Raw genomic sequence first — 12,320 nt, forward strand, 5'->3', positions numbered from 1 at the left:
CATTAGGACAAATCAAGAATTATACAAAGAATCATAAATCATACAAATTAAAGCTTGCTTGACTCACGCTCATTTAAACCCACATGGTTATAGTTTTCATGCCTGCTGTTTTGCCATAAAATTTTCGAAGGCCAAGATGTGAATGTTTCTAAAATTCATTATAATTCTTATGAACAAGGTGTAATTAAACAGTATCTGTGTGCTTTCTTAGTAAGTCAATGAGATTTGCAATTTGTTCACTAATTCTTCTGTTGTCTTAAAATTCAATTAAAATGGAAATTCTTCAAGGACAACAATTGTGTTTGCTAGAGTGAGTGGCTTATTCAGTTCCTCCTGTTGGTATTCATGTGCAATACCAACTAGGTCTGTACAAGGCTCTCCTGTAATGAATGTACTGCATTAAGTAATACAACATCAAAAATACAATTAGGTTTCAATATTTCATGAAACGAAACATTATCATGACCTGCTAAACATGCACTGCCCTTAATTTCTATGTCCTGCCACAGTGTTTTTGAAATCAATTGACAAAATAAGGATTCCTGATGACTTTGTAACGATCAACAGGTAATGCTGTACAGTGTCCCAACTGAGAATGGACCGGAAGTGGAAGCAGCCGCATTTGAATTTTAAAAATGTATCTACAACACTAATGACGTCTTATAATGATATTCATTGAGACATGGCCGATATTTCAGCTCTGTTGTTTCACTCTTAAAATAGTCTTGTTCTTCCTGATAAGCAGAACAATAGCTCCTGGAGTCAGTTAGTCTTCATAAAGGCTATCATTATCAGAAGATCTCGCTCTATTAGCTTTTTAAAAGAAGAATTATCAGTTTGGGCTCTCGACCACATGTACTTATGTAAACTATGACATCATAGAACGTCATTGCTGTTAGCTTTGGTATGCCATTGGGTTCATAGGGAGAACCAGGGTTCCCAAGGGTTGAGACATCCTAGACTTGAGATCCTAAAGCGGCATAGGGCAACTAAGAACCTGTAAAAGTCTCATCCTTATTCCACATTCCTATAAAGTTATTTCAGTTTTTCCTCAGTTGGGACATAGTATAGATACAACTAACAGGCTAAGATTTTATATTGGAAAGAAGAACAGACACGATGCAATATACATGTACTTTTGTGACTTCACGCAATTGCTCTTTAACTTGTGGTCCAAGATTTTAATTACCACTTTTGTTCCACGGTGCCTGCATTAAAACATCATGGCATTTGCAGCCATTGGTAGTGACTACAGGTTTCTCAAAAAGAAAATGTATTTATGACATGCCATGTCTTCGGCTATACATCTAAATTGTCTACAGATATATATTAGCAATAGATTTGGATGTATGGATAAGATCACTCAGTGTTTGTGAAAGAACTAGAACTTCCAGTATTGAAGTATGAAATTAATATTTTGCAATAATGACTTGAATGTTTTGTATGAAGCTACCTTGTTCAAGTTATCTTCAAAGAATTGGATAAAGAATCATAGGAATAACCGGCAAATATTCATATTGGGAATAAGGAAATGAAATGGCAAAATTTTTGGGAACAACTTGAAGCTCAGAAAGCAACAGAGCAGCAGACAAGAGTCAAGAACGACAGCATTAAACTGCTGATAAAAAGCAGGAGACAAAGTAAGGTCTCAACCGCGAAGAGAGTTCTTGAGAGAAGCATACAGCAGAACCAGGAAGACAGATCAAGATCACAAGCCTTGTAAACAAGGAGGCGTTCTGGTACACTACTCCATGTAATTAACAATTATCATATCACCAAAGACGAATCAGGTTATTTCAATCATTATTGGAAAAGCAAAAATCATTCACATTTGGGTGTCAAAACCGGACATGACATCACTAGTGGTTCTTCACACTGGTCTCATCCTCACCATGGGATATTAAAGATTTGCATTAGGACTAAACAAGATTTTTACGAAGAACTATGACTGGTTGACACACAAACACATTTAACCCACATGGCAATAGTTTTTCTGCCGATACAATATTCAAATAACAATAATTCTTATCAACAAGGAGAACATAAGTATGTAATTAAACTGTATCTGTATGCTGCCTTAGTAATATTTGCAAATTGTTAACCAATTCTTCTGTTTCTTAAGTTCAATAAAATTGGAAATTCTTTTAAAAGTTTAGTTTCATTAGCAGTACTTGCACAGATGCATATAACTATATATATGTGACCCGATATGAGACAACCAGGCTCTCTGCGGGAATTATCAATTAGAGATATGGCTTCTCAAAGTTGTGACAGTGGTGCCTTATCAAAACTTAGATTATATCAAAAATGTATTCTATAAAGAATTTCCTTTTATTTGATACCAAGTTTGCCCATAAATTAGTTAAAAGAGGTAATTTACAGACCTTTCTTATTGTTGTGCACCATGTAAATAATGCAAGATATAATATTATGATATAAATGGCTGTAACTCAATTGCATCCGTTTAGACTTCTTGTCGCAAAATGAATCATAACTCAGCACTATATATGTCAAATGACATGGAACAAAGACAAAAAGCAAGGAAAAACTGTGCTTAATTAAGAAATGTATAAATCTTAATTTTCAATTTTGGAGCATATAGCCTGGTTTTCTCATATTTGGTCACATATAGATAGTTTATGAAACTTTGCATTCCTTATTATTATAATAATAATAATTATTATTATTAAATGATTTACAAAGTGTGACAAAAGGAAATTGTAGACAAATAAAGGATGGAGAAAAAAAGGATTCATGGACCCAACAAACTTTGAGGGGTTGCTAGTAAGTGTCTACTAGCACCCATTAAAATAAAATAAAATAAAAATAGAACAGAATAAAATAAAATAGAAGAGAGAGAGAGAGAAATTCAAGGTAGGGAATAGATAGACAATAGGAAAGGTAGTAGAATTATAGAAAAGTTGCTGAATCAAGAGAAGGAACAAGGAGCTGGATTATTTATATGACAAATTGAGCAAGGGCATAATATGTGAAAGGAGCAAGTATCACTGGGGTTAAAATGTGTCAGAAAATGATTACAAAGCAATCTTAAAAGATGTGATTTGATGGTAGCAAGGGAGAGTGAGAGGTCTATGGGAGGGAGAAAGTTCCATAATCTAACGATTCCATTGAAATAGAAATGACGAGATCTGCCATTTATGGATTTGTTGACTAAAAGTTTAGAGTAGCAGAGCAAGTACGGCTGGATGAAAATGACAGAAACTCATAAATATCAAAAGTAGAATCTGGATGCTTTAGAAAAAATAACATCTTGTAGCTCAAAGAAGTAGTGCAGTGGTATGAGATGTAGTGCTACAAGCCTTGAGTGGTAATCGGACTCCCAGTCATTTAGGATATACTTAGTAGCATGACGCTGTACTCTCTGTAATGACTCAATATCCTTAATGAGGCATAGGTCTCCATACTTGAGATGAATATGTCAACTGAGAGAGAACCATGGTTAAGTTGAGCAACGTCTTAAAATGGGTAGGAGAATGAGCAGAAAAGCTTATTCTAACAAGACTGAATTTAGCATATGCTTTCTGGATAATATGGACATAGTGGTTAGACTAGTCAGGTGGGGCCTGACCCTCGAAGAGAGAGGAGGGTCAGGATCACTACGTATACAGGATTTGTTCTGCTGCAGAATTTTTGCAATATCGGAAGTTGTGTTTTATACGTAATATTATGTTTAATAATAAATTTTATTTAATAACCATCTAGTTTTATTAATAATAAAATGGAGCAAGTGATTGAGGTAGCTGCCAAAGAAATTGGTTGTGATTGTTTGAAAGCAGAGCAGATGCAAGTGATATCTAAGTTTGTTGAGGGGAATGATGTGTTTGCCATCTTGCCAACTAGGTTTGGCAAATCTCTGCTACTTATGCCTTCCCATAGTCTTTGACATGCTTCAGGATAATTATAGGCTGGAGGATCTGTCTATTATAGTCATTGTAACCCCATTAACTGCTCTTATAAAGGATCAGGCATTAATACACATTGGACCAATCATTCTGTATCGATTGCTGGCTTCTACAATGCCTTTTCCACAACCAAAGCAAACAACACTCACAGCCATGCCTGATTAATGTATTTCAGCCACGCCTAACTACCTTGCAATTCAGCCAGCTACGCCCAAAGCCATACAACGGCTCAGAACAAATCTTGTATACGTAGTGGTCCTGACCCTCCTCTCTGCATCTATGAAGGTCAGGCTCCGCCTGACTATGGTTAGACCACGTCAGGGATTGGGAAAAGGTGACACCCAAATCTCTCCATGTTGATACACTTTTAACTTTTGATCCATTCAGGAGATACTCACAAGAAGAAGCACCACCCTTTCTAAAAGACATATGAAAGGACTTGACAGCATTAAAATCACGACCTGAGACCATACTTCACTGAGATAGAGAATCCAGATCTTTCTGAAACAAAATATTATCTTCGGGAGAGTTAATTGACTTCGAGATCTTAGTATCGTCTGCAAAAACGAATGATTGAGAGATGGAAACAAATGAAGGTAGGTCGTTTATATAGATTATGAAGAGCAGTGGCCCCAGGATACTACACTGGGGCACCCCAGATAGAACAGGGAGCCAGTCAGATGTCCGGCCCTCAATTATCACACAGTGCACTCAGTCTGACAGGTAGTTCCTAAGTAGGTGCCAAACGGGTCCAGTTAGACCACAGGACCAAAGTTTAGACAGTAAAAGATCATGAGAAACTGTATCGAAGGCTTTCTTGATATCAAGCATAATACAATCATACTGTTTTTTGTCATCCAGAGCCTGTATAATATGATAAGTAAGCAGTAATAGTTGTTTGACAGTAGATCTATTCCTCATGAATCCATATTGACAATTAGAAATAACACCGTCAAGAATAAAATCATATACTTCCTCAAAAAGGTAGAGATATAGGCCTATAGTTTACTATCTGTGTCTTATCACCGGATTTAAAGATCGTATATAATAATGCTTCCACTTATTAGGGATATCTGCATAAACGGCACAGGTTTGAAATATGTAATGAATGGGCTCTAAGATAGAAGTTGCTGAATTATACAAAATAACAGGAGAGATACCGTCTCCTCCAGCTTTGTTAGGATTGACAGCACAAAGTGCTTTAAAAGTATCTTGTATATTAATGTCAATCGAAGAGAGACATACCTCAGGAAGGTCTGGTGGTGAGGACAAAGCATAGGTGGAGGAGCATTTAAAAACAGAATGAAAGAATTGATTGAACAATTTGGATTTGAAGTTTCCTTTATCAGCAGAGCTATCACCATAATACATAATTGGAGGGTACCAGTTAGATTGTGTATATGATTATAGAGTTTAGTACTTTTATTACCAATAAAGCCACTGATAAGATCTTTCACATAAGCAAGGCAGGCATCAGTAATACATAGCTGAAGCTTACATTCAACACACATTAATCTAGTGAAGTGAGAGGAAGATTTAGATTTCTTATATTGTCTCCTCAAGAATTGCACACAATGTAATACGTGTCTGATGTAGGGGGTAAACCACTTAGGGAACTGATGAGACCTGACCTCAACCATAGGTGTAAAAAGAGAGATCGAAGAATGTATGGCACCCTCAATAAAAGACAGGATGAAATCAACATCTATGGATTTATAAATTGGAGAGAAATCAAAGTCTAGCAAAAATGAATTGAGTGCGTCAAAGTCAGTTTTCTTGTAGTTGTAAAACCAAGTCCTACCACTTCAGACAGGCTTTTTAAATGGAAGTGAAACAAAGAATGATAGAGGAAAATGATCAGAAGACAAAAAAAGGAAGTAAGAGTATGAGTGTCTCTTATAAACTTGCAGAGACTGCTGCAAAGGACAATGTCCAAAATATTACCAGCAACATGGGTGGGAAAATCAACAAATTGGCAGAGATTATTGCAAAACACAAATTCACAAATAAGCAGTGAAGATTGAGATTGAGCCCCCTGTGTATTCCAGCAGATATCAGGAGCGTTAAAATCTCCAAGAATGACAACATATCTATAAGAGCTCAATAGTTCACCAATAAAACTGAGCAGCTTGGAGATATACTCACAACTTGCATTTGGGGGAATATACACCAAACAGAATACAACAGCTAGGACTTTGACACATAAGATTTCTAGTGCTGGAGGTGATGACAGAGGAGATGATGGAACTGAGTGATGCACTGCAAGAAGTACTCCACTACCTCTTGTAGCTCTGTCACATCTATATATCATGTAAGAAGAAGGAATAATCTCGCCATTCATGACTGATGAATTAAAAAATGTTTCTGTAATGGCAAATATATTAATATAGTAGAAACAATAAAAGATTGAAGAGCAATGAACTTGTTCACAATGTTTCTAGCATTCCAAAGGCAAAGAGACAGAGCTTCATTTGCAAGGTACCTAGCCACAGTAATCATGTTTGCTGCAGTCAGTGGCTTATTCAGGTTCTCAAGGTTGGATTTACATGCAATACCTATTAGGTCCTAATCGCCTTGTACTGGAGTCTAATAAACATCTAGTACATCTAATGAACGTAATGCCAAAATACCAGAATTTATACTGCACCATGTACAGAAGAAGCAGAATTAATGAAGCATAAAAATTGGGCCTTGATGATTGATGAAATGAAACATTATTATTACCTGCTAAAAATATACTGCCCTTAATTTCCATGTCCTGTCCATTGTGTTTCTCAAATCAATTGACAAGATCACAATTCCTGATGACATCTTAAGAATTGACAGGTAATTCAAACTAGACACAACTCAGAGGCATAGAAAGAACAGATTACATGCTATCAGCTTTTGTGACTTTAAGCAGTTGCTCTTCAACTTGTGGCGTAAAGTGATCCAAGATTTTAATTACCACTTTTGTCCCAGTGTCTGGATAAAATCATTGTGGTATTTGAACATCGTGGCAACCACTGGTGGTTTCTCAAAATGAAAATGTATTTATCACATGCTGTGTTCTCACATTTTCTTCCTCCATCTTACGCAAAGTAGCTTGTCTCTTAACTCTTATGTCTTCTCTCCGTTCATTAAATTTACTCTTCTGAATAGGTGTTAGTGCTCAGGCAGCTTTTAATAATCTTCATGTTCCTCAACTGGTTTTAATTGTAGCCAAGAAGATGTCTTGTTATAGGAATACAGTAGCAGCGATTCAATGGCAATGTGTGTAGCATTGGGCTTCTGTGACAAAAATTGATCTAATGCAGCAAAGTCACACTCTGCATTGACATTTGTTGTTGGCACAGATTTTGTCTCCTCAACAACCAATGCGTCTTCAACTTCAAAGAACTCTCCTCCAGGCAAATGATCTCCCAATAGTCACTGTAAAGTAGCAGAAAATGATTTAAATAAAAGTTGTAGTAGCTCTTGTACCAGTGTGTCATTATCATTCAACAAAAATTAAACCGTACTAACCTCATCACTCTTTTCTTGCTGTAAAAAGAGATGATCACTATCATCGAAAGGAAATTGAGCATCATCAGCCCATTTGTCAAACTTTTCCTTCAACCTAGTGTAAATGCTGCTCATGTTGAGAACAGAGGCGCCAGAAAGATTTAAGAAACGCCTCAAAGGGCCTATTATTAGTTTATTAACTATTTTAAGAGCTAAATATAGAACAGACATGGGTTAAAATTTTCATTCGATAGCCAAGTATAATTAATGTAATTGTAATGTGCATGTACATGCAGTACATGTACATGTATGAATTCATATATATATTCTTGGCTTTCCACAAAGAGAACTAAGCAAGCAATATACATGACAGTTGCTAGAAAATTTGGTAGAGTAAAATTTTGGTGAAATTGGCAAATTGAGGTCGATTTGCTAAAATTTTATTGTCCAATTTAATAGGGTTCTGTGGTAGCATGCTCAAATTGCTCATAGTTAAGATTTCACGAAAATTTTAACCTCTAAACCTCTTTTAGAATCAATTCGTCCGATTTTAACACTCCAAATTTTCTAGCTTTACAGAATATGTGAATATAGCAACCAAAAAATAGTACATGTAAGTGTCATAGAGGGACAGGCAGCCACAGCTCTCATTAGCTTCACTTTTCAATATTTAACTCCCGTCGTATAACAAGTTTAACATTAATTTAATTAAAAGCCGACCCAATATTAAGCACTATAAGCCATGACCGCATTACATGTACATGTATTCTACACAAGACACCAACCATACAACTTGCTACTATCACACAATGGCTGACCTGCAAAAAATTGGGGAACTTTAAAATCACAAAGAACGGCTTGTAACAACTGGTTTAATGGCCCATGAGAGGTAGTGAGATACAGCAACATATGGTTTTTAAGAAGTAGACCACAGCTGCATCATAAAAAAGAATATTGAATCAATTACCATAAAATGCTGCCAGCGGTATCTTATCAAACTCTTTGTTGTGTAGATTGATTCGAAACTGAGCACTAAAACCAGCTTTTTGACACCCTCTTGAATGAAAGGCTTTACATGCAATATGTACAAGTCGCTGGGTTCCTGACAAGATACCACCTGCTTCTAACTCATAACTTTCTTCCCATATCTTCAGAGTAGCTTCTGCACACTCTGCAAGCCCAAGTGTAGCCCACAAAAAAAATATTCATGCGTGTCAATAATTCTTTTTCAGTATTACCAGCTTTACTCAAACCAGTAACAACATGTGGTAGTATTTCTGCTCTATACTTAGTTGATAAATCATTAAATAATTTCTCTGCAACATGTCGATCTGACATTGTGTTCTTTAACTTAGATACAATTATATTTCACACTTTTAGTCAACCTAGTTTTTCTTGAACAATATCTAAATCTTCTAAAATCTCCTTAAGAGTGTCAAGTGTATTTTGAACCGACCCAGAGAAAACATGACACAGTCCAAGTGTATATGTACCATCTACAGTAGCTATGTAAAAAGTAGCATAATGTTGTCTATACATTGTTTCATCTGTTTGTCGAGTAAAGTTATCCATTCCCTCTTCAGTCAGTGTCTCTCCTAATTGCATACCTGTTACAGACAATCCTTCAGTTATCATTCAGCACAGAGAAGAATGGCTGGGTAAATGATCAACTGATGTATAAGCAATCGAGCTTAACACAGCACGAATTACAGGATCAACATTCCTTATTCCAAAATTGAGAAGAGCTCATAACAGCACAATTGAATCTTATCATTAAATCTTCCTTTGTGAACTGTTTCTATTTCCCTATCTGTGCTGGTGTCATTTCTTTTAGCTGGATTTTGAGTTCAACATTGTTTTCTTCCAAAATTTGAAGATCATCCTTCAAAGTGCTGATTTTCCATTGCTTCTCAACAATTTCTTGAATATCCGATTTTTCACTGGATGATTTCAAATATTGTGATTTAGTCCTCCAATAATCAACCATGTGTCGAAGTTTGTCTTTATCTTTTCTGAGTTGCTTAACTCGAGACTCCATCTAAGACAATTTCTTATAAAGCTTATCTAAATCCAATCTGTGCTTGTTAATACGGTCTGATTGTTCAGAAATCTGCATATCTCGTCGTCCAATTTTCTTCTTGGTGTTGCGATGAAGTGAATACATTTTCTCCCGTAATACAGTAAAATGACCTTCAGTTTCTTTCAATGTTTAACCATCTTATTTGAGTGGAAAGGTCTTCATTGACAGACTTTAGAGTCTCCAACTCAGAGGAGTCATCATGACTTGATATGCATGTATCGCTACAGTCTGATGATGCAGATTCAATTTCAGAGGCTTCATAGACTTTTCCTTTTACTTGAAAAATTGTACGAAGAATAAACTCTTCATCCATAAACTCTAGGATTTTTTTATCCTTCTCACTAGAAAGCTTTCACTCTAGGTGCCATATCTCTTGGCCACATATCAACAAAAAGATGGGCCAGCCACTCAGCAAGACTCTTGTAGGTACACTTAGCCTGTCGAGACATAGTGCAAATCTAGGACCACAGCGTTCGTCACTTTCGGAATTGGAGTCAGAGCAACGCCATCCTTTGCAAGTAGCATGGAAGATAAAATATCTAATCTCAGCAGCAAATTACCAATAGGTGCATCTTCACAATCAGAAGAATTCGAAATACAATCTATAAGAAAAAGATCATAAATTCAATATTATATATAAGATTGAAGATGTATTGTAATTCAAACATGAATACTTTTTGTTGATATATGGCCTATCATATCAACAAGGTGAAAAATTTCTAAGTTTCAGCATCAACAACATGTGGTCAGATCAGAAAAACCAGCATGCACAAGTCAAGTGTAAAATAGTGAAATACAGCTGAAGCACACAACACTTAAATATGCAATACACATGTTAATACCACAAAAGGACCAATCACTGGGGAAAAGGTATCATGTTTCAAGCTTTAACCCTTAAACAAAGCGCCATTTTAAAACATTAAACATGGCTTAAAACAACCTGCCCCTTTATACCTGCAAATAAATTTTTAAGGCTTAAAAACACCATTAAATCTAAATTCAGCCCCTAAGAAAACCCCTAAATGACTTATATTACTATGAAAACAAGAAAAAAAGACGCTCCGACAACTTCAACTATTGTGCCACCATTAATTCCAATTATACGGAGAAAAAATTTTAAAATTATTTACGGTATGGTAATAGCTACTTAATGTACAAATTGCTCTGTACGTTTATAGATCAAGAAAATTTAACTTCATTTTATGGACTTCAAGGCTCTTCTATGAAGTATGTTGTCACAAAATCTGTCAAAGCAACAAATTGCATCTTCAATTTTTTCTGATTCTATCTGTAATACCAGTCTCACTGATTTTTTACACAAAGATAATGATGAGATCTGTCAATAAAATAAGTTTAACAGTCTAGTAATTTTGCTATAAATGATTAGAAAGTATATGAATGATTAATGAGAATTACACACCCCGCCCCCTTGATTATTACAGATATTTTGTGTTCCATACTTTCGTTCCCCTTATTCATACTCTGTCCTATTCCTTTTAACTGTTTCACAAGATATTGAAGACATCAGGTGTCCAAGAATTGTGATCTCCAGTTGGTCCTTCGTCAGTTCTTGTAAGTCCCAGCGCACTCTCATCAGATCATCCTTCTCAAACTGTGTGTCACTTCTTTGCACAACACCCGCTAGAGTATAATGCCTTAATTTCCTCCCTCTCTCAAATCCACAGCTCTGTCATCCAGCTCTAGATCCTTTGGCTCCACAACTATGGTGTTGCTAGTTGGAGGAGTGATGAGTGGTTCTTCATCATCATACTCCTCTCAATGCTGCTCCAGGTGCTGTGAATGATTTTGCTGTGATGTTAAGTACAGCTGCTCTAGGGTTGTTAACAAGAGCCCATCACATTCATCTTCACCATCATCGCTTTGACAGTCCAAATATGCTAAGGCATAATAATAGTTGCTTTATTCATTTTTTAGTTATCAGTTGTTAATGTCTTTGTATAAATAAGTAACACAATACTCTTCAGAGTAATGGAGGTAGTTTACGGACACTTAACGTTTGGAAGGGCCTCACAATTCCTTGGTACTGGATGTGAGGTGTCTCTTGGAAAGTGGTGGGTCTACCCAGATTCTATCCATGAAGGATTTTCAGAAATTCTTGTCCTGGGGATTTTGGCAATTTTTTAAAGGCTACCAGGTGGTAGAGGTAGTTAACGGACAAGTGAGGCAGTCTCTGGACAGTGACAGAACTCGACCTTGTAGTGGATGCAATGGCTTTTCTGAGGTAACTGAGCAATAAACTAAACAGCTGTGATAGTAAGGATGAAATTTAGTGATTTTCTTGCGTAGGTGATGGACCATCCTTGCACTGGAGTTGCCATACAAGTATTGGTGGAGCTCTTTGTGGTTCATTATTTTCTCGAGCAGTATCAAGGAGTTTTCATCACAAACTGTCTCTATAGCAGGGGTGGATCCAGGAATTTGGAAAAGGGGGGTTGCTTTCCGTGCGCTTCGCGCGTGGCGTAAATTTTATGCGCTAATTAAATATTCAGGAGGCGCATGGCCTATTAAAGGGGTGTGCTGATTAATAATCATAGTAATCATAACCACTCATTTCACTGAGAGTCGCTCAGAGTCAATCTTCTAAGACAGACTTTTGGAAAATACGGCGAGGGTGCTGTTCAACAAAAGCCTTTACTACATCTTCTACTGGAATCATCACATTGTAGTGCATAACGATAACGCCCAAGTCAGAAAAGTGCTCTTGAGTCAGAGTCGATCTAGTGTACACTTTAATTCTTCGAAGAAGTGAGAAAGTTCTCTCAGCTTTAGCACTTGTAATGGGCAGAGTACAACCAATAAGTAATAAATGGTGA

Source organism: Amphimedon queenslandica, unplaced genomic scaffold (assembly GCF_000090795.2).
Source record: "Amphimedon queenslandica unplaced genomic scaffold, v1.1 AMPQUscaffold_13413, whole genome shotgun sequence".
NCBI classification, from domain to species: Eukaryota; Metazoa; Porifera; class Demospongiae; order Haplosclerida; family Niphatidae; genus Amphimedon; species Amphimedon queenslandica.